This window comes from Saccostrea echinata, unplaced genomic scaffold (genome assembly GCF_033153115.1).
Source record: "Saccostrea echinata isolate AGI-Se365-2 ecotype Australia unplaced genomic scaffold, CSIRO_AGI_Sech_v1 ptg000054l, whole genome shotgun sequence".
In the NCBI taxonomy this organism is placed as follows: Eukaryota; Metazoa; Mollusca; class Bivalvia; order Ostreida; family Ostreidae; genus Saccostrea; species Saccostrea echinata.
This window is the reverse complement of record NW_026889803.1, coordinates 3,854,042-3,864,577: the sequence shown is the minus strand read 5'-3', so window position 1 is coordinate 3,864,577 and position 10,536 is coordinate 3,854,042. Positions and strand designations below refer to the sequence as shown.

Sequence of the window (10,536 nt, the reverse complement as noted above, 5' to 3'; positions counted from 1 at the left end):
ATTCGGTCGTATAACGTTTACGTCTATGACAAAATAACGACCTTTACTAAAAATTAAATTTTGGGGATAAAATTGTTGGGAAAAAAGTGAAAATAAAAGACAGAATTTCCTCTGCATTACCATAAATCTGCATTTGTTGTTGCATATTTTTGTCAACTAGTAAAATTTTAAATTTTCACATTCATACTGAGTGATTACATGGGTATTTTGTCCGTATAGACCAAATTTTGATTCAAGACATTGTATTAATCCGTTTCAATGTCCCATCCTCATAAAGTCAGGGGTTCCGAGTCAACACCTTACTATTGGACCCCTTACTAACTTCGTTTGGCTTACTTTGGGCTTGCTTCTCTCATTGAGAAGCACCAATCAAATTGAATCTTTCATAAGTGGACAGATAATGTATCAGTTGACACCTCAAATACACGTGTCGTATATACAAGTTGTTATCACAGAAAGGCTTAATATGATTGGTTGAGAGATAAGAAAAACAATCAAGATATGTAATTTTTCGAAAGACGTCGCTGCAGTCAGCCCGTAAAAATATCGAAAGAACTTAGTCAGGAGTCCAACAGCAACGTGTTGACTCAGGACCCCTAACATTGTGAGGATGACTTCGTCCTTTTAAAGCATTTCATTTTCTGTTCAAACCGGCACAGAGTATACTCCATGAGGGACAACATACTTATTCGGAAAAAGACCAGAAGGAAAAGAAAAGAACCAGAATAAATAATAAAATAGTCCACGTTAATAAAAAAATTAAAAATAATTTTAATGGTTTTTTTTTCTTTTCATGGTTGTCAGTTTTGAACTTTTGGAAGTATTTTCATGGCAGCTATTACGATAAACGTGGTTGACACGTTTCAAATATCGAATAAACTGAGGAGAATGAAGCATAGGAGTAGAGGTGGGATCGTGTAATTACCGCTATTAATAAACAATATTTCATAATCTGCGACAATAAAACGATTATTGTGTTGACCACCACCAAAAGGACACCTCAAGTTGTGTACTGTATCATAACTAGCATTCAGTTTTAGCGAGAAGTTCACATAAAGTACAGATAAGGATATTTTTCTGGCCTGTTACTTGCGATACCTCAATTTGACACGAAAGTGCGAGGGCGAAAAATAAAAAAAAACGTTTGGAGAACTAGAAATCAGTCCCGGGTGATTTAGAACTGGATATTTGATGTCATTATCTTGAAATTGATTTGGGACGCCTGTTTTGCGCTGAGATCCATCGTGACGTGTTTTTTTTCTATTTAAAATAAAATAAAACTATCACTTTGGAAACATTTTTGCTGTATAACCCAAAGTCTCAGCTCAATGTATTATATATATATTTCATTAATTGTAAATATAATTGCTTGATCTTTTTGAATCACTTGTAGGCATTCTGGAATTATATTATTTGCATAATAAATAAAAAAAAATGTTTTCCTACATACATCATTGATTGACAACTCAAAATCTTTGTTTTCTTAAAATAAAGCCTAAACTCACCATTTTTGTTTACAAAAATACGAATTTTTAATTGAAAAAAATATATATATATTTAGAATAGTAAAATTCTGTAGGCAACCTGTAATTACTAGACCTTTCCCTTTAATATCCATGACCTTATATAAACGAAAAAATTTTGCACCATTCTATTTTCTAAAGTTCGTTAATATTCGTGAGAGAAAAAGAATAAATTTGCATAAAAGACTCCTTTAAACGAACCTTAAAGGCAATCTACAAAAGTTCAAACTTTTATTATGCCTATTGACAAAATCTTTGAGATAAATCATGTCAAGAAAAATCCTACTCCTAAAATTCATCCTTCTCTTAGGCAATAAAAACTTGAAGCAAGTTCAAGTAGTGGCGTCATTCATTCATTTTATTTAAGATTTTGCTGCTGTTTAGAAGACCAAACGGCACTGGAAGAAAAGTGAATCACTGAGCCATTGACGAAATATGTTTTGTTTACTAATCAATTTCACCGACGAAGAAGCACTTGAAAAGTGCTGTCACATTCACTGAATGAAATCTTTGATCCTCTAAAAAAAAGCCATCGCGTATGCCTGACCTTGATTTCTTTATATTTCGAAAGAAATGATGCAAAAAAAAAAAAAAAAAAAAAAAAAATGAAAAAAAAAATGAAAAAAAAGTAATAATTCTTATTAAAAATTAATAATTCTTAATGCACATTGATAAATAAACATACTCAGTGTTTTAAATTATAAGAAAACGTTAAAAAATAACACTTAAAAGAAAAGACAGTCTCATTTGCAGCAAAGAACATTTCATGTTTGGTAGCCGGTTGGATATGGAATTCATTGCACGAGTGCAACAGATTTTTTGATATTTTCACGAGTGCAAAGTACGAGTGAAAATACTAGTATGTTAAAAAAAACCTCCTATCTTGCGAATGAAATAAATTCCATATGCAACTACAATTCTTTGAATTATCTGGTTTTTTTTGTTTTGTTTTGTTTTTTTTTTTAATGCCTCATTTTGGTTTTTAATCTTCTGCTCCTATAGCCTATAAGCTGTCTTTACGTAACGCAGTACGTCGCATAGGATGTGACGTCATAGCTCATACAAGGGGAAGCTACACGATTGTGAGGTTGAAAATTGTGAACATGGATTTTAACATTTTGAAAAAAAGCAGTTTTGACGCGAATTTGTTATTTTCACTATTATATGACATTTTTGTTATTTTCACAGTGAAATAATACGTCTATGAGACTATCAATTTTATTTAATAGATTAATTTCAATATTTCACGATCAAAATGTTCTTACTTCTTGTGTTAACGGTTCACATTTTTCATTCAAGGCCAACTTTAAATAAATCTTTGTTTCCCCTCTCCCGACTCAGGATGAAAAATTGGGTCGGTAGATAGGTGGGAATTTTTTTTTCTAGAAAATTTCATCACTGCATGGTGCGGAATTTTCAAAATCTATTGTCCTGAATGCATAAAAAATAATTGTTTTCTGGAAGTTAAACAAATTTTGAGTCGGGCCATTTTTAGCCAGTCGGTCGGGAGAGGGCACACAAACATTTTTTAAAGATGGCCTAATATATTAATTTATTATATGAATGAATAAATCCTAGCTGTTTGACTGGCTGGGATCCACCACTGTAGAAATCATATAAATTATATTTATCTGCACGTGGCCTAAAAGTTGAACATAACATTTTCTTTTTTCTACATAGAACAAAAATAGATCGAAAACTTCCAAAGCGATAAAATTAGTTATGACAAGTTATTTCACCTGCATCAGACTTCAAGGTGATCATAAAATTCATTTTTTTCTAATCGTACTAAAAAAATATCAAGAAATTCCAAATTCATTCAACAGTTTTTTTTTTAAATCCTGCTTCTCTCACTAGAGGCAAGAACTTCGAGCAATGTAAGCAATCATGAAAGATGGTAAGGTTTGCTGAACGAGTTTGTATCATTTAATCATTGAATCTTATGATAGACAATTACTACTGCTTTTTTCGTCAATACGATGATTTATATTAGCCACCCTCGAAGTACAATATTCATCTCGCCCTTCGGACTCAGTGAATATTGTTTTACTCAGGTGGCTAAATCAAAAAGAGCAATACATGTAATATTGAAGAGTCTATAGCTATTCCCATCTAATACATTTCAAACGCAGGATAAGCACAAGGACCAAAGATAACAACGTGTGTACTTCATGTACTTGGGATGATATATATATCTGTTATGACGCGATTTAGATGTATGACGTCAGCCGGAATAGCTCAGTTGGGAGAGCGTTAGACTGAAGATCTAAAGGCCTCCGGTTCAATCCAGGGTTCCGGCACGGAAAAATCCGGCGGCTGACATCGCTTTTTTTTTTTAACGAATTTTAGGCATGACCAAATTGCCACTGAATGCTTATGAATTGATAGTTGATATGAGGCCCAAAGCAGTAAATTACTTAATGCTTTACCACATGTATTAATTCATTCGAGAATTGTAGTTTTTTCCATGAGTTTTCGTTATCAATTACAAGGCTACCCACAAAAAAACCCCAAATTACTGCACTGTGTGATAAACATTATTCAAAAGAGAAAAATAATCATAAATACACGCATCTGCATTGGGAACCACGCTTGCTACGTTGTATGTCTTGCAGTATAGTGAAAGATTCCTATCTAATACATTTCAAACGTAGTGTTGAATAAAGAGCAGATACAACTTGAATCAACAGCAATGATATATCCGTTTTGAAGCCATTTTGATATTTTATGTCAGCCGGAATATCTCAGTTGGGAGAGCGTTAGACTGAAGCTCTAAAGGCCCCCGGTTCAATCCCGGGTTCCGGCACGGATTAAATCCGGCGGCTAACCATCACGGTAGCTCAGTCCGTAAAGCGCTCACTCCGTGATCGAAAGTTTTGTGTTCGAATCACGGCCGCGACAGACCTTAGTCGATATGTAAAAAAAAACTAGGTAACAACTGTTCCTTCGCCAAGCGCTCAGCACTTTGAAGTGAAAGTTGCGGGATGAAACCTTAAAAACCGAGGCCCCGTGTCACGGTAGGCGTTGGCACGATAAAGAACCCTCACTGCTCAATGGCCCTAAGTGCCGAGTAAAGGTCTAAATTTGAAGCCACTCACCGGTATATGGTGACGTCTCTATATGAGTAAAAAATTCCCGAACGGGACGTTAAAACAACATGCAATCAATCTTCGACTGAATGCTCAAAAAATGATTGTTGTTTTAAATGATATTTTCCCTCACTATGTTCGTCCGAATATAACTTAATTATGCTTTTTAAACTTTATATACTAGTATAAAGAAATCTGAAAAGACAACATAGTATATGGGATGCTGCTCGTCAGAACGTTTAATTATAAAAATTTTAATTTCAACATCAGAACAAAATAATTAAGACTTTCGTGTATTATAAAATTATAATAATGAAATATATACTGGTTTCTATCCCTGATCCGATTTTACGTTCTACGAGCCGTAGAGTGACTTTTCAAGAACAAACTTGCTATTTGACATATTATCCACCATACTGTCCACATAGGAAAATACATTAAAACACTTTTGTCGTTTTGAGCCATAGAGCGGTGTAGAACTACTGCAGTATTGCCGTATTATACATGCAAGTGCGTAAGACGGAAGACCTTCTTGTTTCCATGACTAGTTTATAGTTTTAATTTTTTTTTTTTTTTTTTTTTTTTTTTTTTTTTTTTTTTTTTTTTTTTTTTAGATTTTGACTGTATATACTCTATTTACTATTGGCGTTAGATATCTCTCTCTCTCGATATTAATACTATGTTCTTCTTTACCTACTTAAAAAAAACAAGAAAAAAAAACAAAAAACAAAAGACAGAGAAAAAACAGCTGGCTGGGGACTTACTCCTCCATGGCACCTGACCCCATCTCTGTTTTTCTGAGGGAGGTGTTGGCTCTACTCATATAATTTATATTGTTAAAATGGACTTTTGAGAATGATCGGGCACTGTTCGTTCGTTAGCTTCACATTTCATCTAAAGGCCCCCGGTACAATCCCGGGTTCCGGCCTCTGACATCCTTTTTGACGATTTTTAAGGTGGATCCAATTATGAGTCTTCTTCGGCTGAATGCTTATGGAATGATTGTTGAAACACTTTTGTCGTTATTAGCCACAGAGAGGTATATTGATTTCCTTAATTCTTAATTATATACCAAACTGTGTAATTCACAGTTTATTTCACACAATCAAGTGGCTATGTGATTCGACTTTTCGGATCAAAACACTGGTGAATTTCTGAATCCATATCACTCCATAACATCACTCTCTGAAATTTATCACGTAGTACACAGTATATATATACCATAGTTAGTGGTTGGATATGATTTGTTATCCAACGAGTTGCGTGTTATTTTTTTCCAAGCCTTGGCAAGGGGATAATAACACAACGAGTTGGATAAAAAAAATCATATCTAACCAAAAACCATGGGAGATTCTTTTTATCGCTTGTTTTACACATGTTATCACATGTGAAAAACACATACTAACTATTTCATGTCTTACATTGTTTTCTATATAATTTGACTTGGTCAAATTCACGCAAAAACCATTACACATGACGTCACAACCGTGGATTTGAAAACGATATCCTACGAGCTATACCCACTGAATAAGGGAGTAAAAATGTGGATAAATTATGTATATACGACTTTTTCTTGCGTTTTAAAAATGTATTTTGTTTTATAGATATTCATTGTATAATGGATAAAAAATGTTATTATCTTTAGCTAATAAAAGAGTGTATGTAATAAATTTATCATAATAACAGTGACTTGATCCGAAGAACTGGATCACGTGTCGTTGACAGGCGCGGATCATCAAATCAAACTCGACTCTTCGAGTCTCGTTTGATCTGATGGTATGCGCCTGCCAGCTAGATGTGATCTGGCTCTTCGGATCAAATAACTGTTATAATAACCTATATAGATATTTACCATTACTTTGATACATTCCAAAATTGTTGTATTTTCCCACAATGATTCCTCACTTATTCGCAGGGAAAATCAAGTGTACATGTTCGCTCCGACGAGTTTTCGTATTCAGTTGCAAGGCTACTCAAAGAAAGTTAATTACAGCACATCGTATAATAATGAAAAAGGTGAAGATAACGAACAGTTATCGATCTAAAAAAAAAAACCCACCTACATTCAATACAATTCTATGAACAGGGCATAAAACACGGACCCCGGATATTCCAGAGGTGGAATCTGGTACATAGGAGGAGTAAGTATCCCTGTCTACCGGTCACACCCGCCCTATGTATTGATCAGGTAGACAAAATAATCCGTAGTCTAATTTAGTATAAAAGCAAAGGCCTAACAGTTGGGATGAAATATGTCAGTCAAAATACATATGTACGACCCAATGATAGGTTGTATTGGCTAACAATGTCACAAAAACGGCCATAGAATCCATAGAAATGCTGACTTTAAACGAGTTTGTCGAAATCCTTGTAACATCAACTTATCTGTCAGTAGCCTGCCTCGATTTAAAAATTGATCGTCCTCAGAGTATGCTCTTGAGTTTAAAAATTGATCGTACTCAGAGCATGCCCGTAAGTTTCGAACAAACACCATATGCAGGTGATGGAGTAACATTACTACATAAATAGGGAAAGTTGACGATGGAAAAGCTTAAGTCAACTTGTTTGTCATACAGTTTAGTTGTTTGTTGGCCCTTAACGTCAATACTTAGTAAAACATCCAAATATGAAACAGATGTGGCAGACTCCGTGGTGTCTTTTATTTCAAGTTCACTGGAATATATCGAGTCGACATATCAATAGATGTAACTATTGTTAAATGACGTATCTGATTGTCATGGTGAAGGCCACAGCAAGTTTTCTTCTATGTTCATGCTTTGAATAAATTCTACTTCATAGGAATATAAAAACAGGTCGGCTAGCCTAAGAAAGGAGCACAATTAGTGTCCATCAAAACTCCAACAGTTTGTTGGAAGACCTGGTCTCCAAAGACTATATAAATGTTGTCAATGAGGAACTCCATCATACTTTTAATATCAACTTCAGAGTAATTGTGTGAGAATCAGAGTGATTTTTAACAAATTAATTTTGATGATGACCAATCACAAGATATAAAAATTTCCGAGTTCCATTTTATTGAAGAAGCAGTTACAAGTCTATGATATCAAAAAGCTTAATTTTTAATTTATCGTGAGGAATGGTTTTATAAAGTGTAGAAAAGTCATACATTTTGATGTAACTAACTTTTAAAAAAAATTGTGACTTTAAATTTTCCATAAGTTCCTTCCAGTTTTTTTTAAAAATCAATATTTGATTTACATTACTTTTAGAATATGCAGTAGCACAGTACGTCTGGGTTCTCCTTAACAACAATTAATGCCTAAATATTATATATATATATATATATATATATATATATATATATATATATATATATATATATATATATATATATATATATATATATATATATATATATATAAATTATCATAAATATTTACCTATTTTTCAAATTTCTGCAATGGGCAGATTTTGCTCTGCTTATCTTGCAATATAATGATTTTAATTCAGACTGAGAGTATTTAGACTTTTCCATCTAATTCATTTCAAACGCAGTATCTGCACAAGAACTAAACATATAACTTGTGTACTTCGTGAAGCTTGGTCAACAATAAACAATCAGATATCTGTTTTGACGCCATTTTGATATATAATGTCAGCCGGAATAGCTCAGTTGGGAGAGCGTTAGACTGAAGATCTAAAGGCCCCCGGTTCAATCCCGGGTTCCGGCACGGTAAAATCCGGCGGCTGACATCGCTTTTTTTTTAAACGAATTTTAGGCATGACCAGATTGAAATGATCCTTTTTCCACTGAATGCTTTTGAATTGATTGTTGAAACACTTTTGTTGTCATGAGGCACAAAGCAGTGAATATTGAGGCGTTATTAAGGTTTATCGTACTCTGTTGCAAGGTTACTCACAGAAAGTATTAATTGTTGCATTCCGGGATGAATATCTTTCGAAAGAGAAAAATATTCGTGTGTGATTTCTATTTTTGTAATCTTAGATTTACTTATTTTTGGGATCTGCAATGGGCACACAGTTTGCACTGCTTTCTTGGAGTGAAGTGAATTTTGATTCAAATAGTCTATTGGTACATGTATGTCCATCTGATGTATTTCAAACGTAGTATTTCTACACAAAAAGGGCATTCCGTGATATATTTAAAGCTTGCGATGATTTTGCCACGCACAAATTAATATCTGTATAAATAAGCTATGTAAAAAAATGGGGAAAAAAGATACTTTGTGAGTAGTTGTCAAAATTTAAACTTATTCTGATCATTTCCTTATTGTATACTATACCATGCCATCTTCCAGTTTCTACAGGTAGGCGAAGATTTGCCGCGCGAAATTTCGTAAGTTTTTTTCCTAAATGGGAGAATGACTTATCAATGCAATTGTTTTGCTTAAAAATTCTATACACTTATCCCTTTGAGGAGTTATTTATATTTCACATGAAATGCCGTGCTTGTATTTCGTGATGCTAATCACCGATTTCTGCAGAAGAAAAATCCCAGTATTGTTCGTTGTGCTCAAGATCTACTAAAATCTAATGGGTTACAAACCGAGACAACATTTAACCTGCCTCCCATGCCACTACGCTCATATTAACATTTTAAATCACTTGTAAAGGTCCTTATTCTAAATTTGTGCATTAAACAGCAATGAAATCAATTCGAAATAGCATTGTCTAAAAATGGTAACACATCATATTTTCCAATTGAATTATCTTATTCCTCAATTATGTCGTTATATTTCTGGATCATGCCGTATCCTTGTTAACTTTGTTTGGAAAAAAGAACCAAAAATACAAAACCAACATATCACTCATAGTAGCGGCACTTGAAATTGTGAAAAGCTTCAATAACAAAAGGAATTGTTACATAAATTGGTCATGAGTCAGGTCATTTTGCTAGGTGGGTACGTGTTATCTAGCCATTAAAAGAGACATAAAATATTATTATTTACCAGTATCTTAGTCAAACATTATAAAGTTATTCTTATGTAACCATTTCCTTGATCACTTTTAAATTCGTACATGACACATACTATATGTGCCGTTGGAAAAAGCAGTCTTACTCGTAGAAACGGTTCCTGCAAATTTTCATGCTCAAAGAAATTAAAACAATGTTGTTTTTCTAGTAGGCTAAATTTTTTTTGGGGGGGATCTACAATATTAGTTTTCTATTTATAAAATATTTAGTGGAAGAAAGTCAAACAGTTATTTCTGAAACGAAATGGACACATGATTGAAAAACAGATTGTTCCCGAAGCACTTTGTCATCTTAGTACAGATGCTTTGAAGGTTGCAATCAGAAAAAATTATGCCCATACAGGTAAAAGATTTAATGACCAATTCTCGAATATTCAGCACACTTAAATGGATTGCCACAAATGAACTCTCTTTGTGTGACATGTAAAAAGGAAGTAAAACAATTTTCAGTGTTTTGAACAAGTTTTTTTTATGAATTAGATATTTGAATGATATGCGCATTTGTTTAATATCATTTTTAATGAAAAAAAAATGAACGAATTTCCCGTGATAAAACATATGGAAATGCAGTTTGTTACTCTTCTCCTCATCAAATCCTAATTGGAGGCACCAATTAGTTTGTGCAGCGTCTGAAGTTTTGTCATTTCTGTAGTATTTACATAAACGGTAATCGATACTCAAATACAATTTCCTTTTTTCTACCATCAAAGTGTGATCCGTTTCTCTAATAGAATTAGATATTTTAGTATTTTTAGATTAGATGAAAATGTAAAAAGTCAGAGAGAGAGAGAGAGAGAGAGAGAGAGAGAGAGAGAGAGAGAGATGCAGAGAATGACGCTTTCATCTTTCTGTAGTAACAAATATAACTGATTAAATTTTAAATTATTTGATCACAGGAGGATAAATTGAAAAAAAATATCAGTCTTATGTCGAAGAGAGACTTTTTAAAAAAACTATTCATTAAATTT

General features: G+C 33.3%; 3 non-coding genes across 3 annotated transcripts; all 3 read left to right on the top strand.

The window, feature by feature from the left end:
- Positions 1-3,750: 3,750 nt before the first annotated feature.
- On the top strand, positions 3,751-3,823 carry Trnaf-gaa (transfer RNA phenylalanine (anticodon GAA)). Its single transcript has one exon. It is a non-coding gene; the product is annotated as a tRNA-Phe (tRNA).
- A 433-nt stretch (positions 3,824-4,256) lies between these two features.
- Trnaf-gaa (transfer RNA phenylalanine (anticodon GAA)) lies at positions 4,257-4,329 on the top strand. The gene has a single exon. It is a non-coding gene; the product is annotated as a tRNA-Phe (tRNA).
- A 3,902-nt stretch (positions 4,330-8,231) lies between these two features.
- On the top strand, positions 8,232-8,304 carry Trnaf-gaa (transfer RNA phenylalanine (anticodon GAA)). The gene has a single exon. It is a non-coding gene; the product is annotated as a tRNA-Phe (tRNA).
- The last annotated feature ends 2,232 nt before the right edge of the window (positions 8,305-10,536 follow it).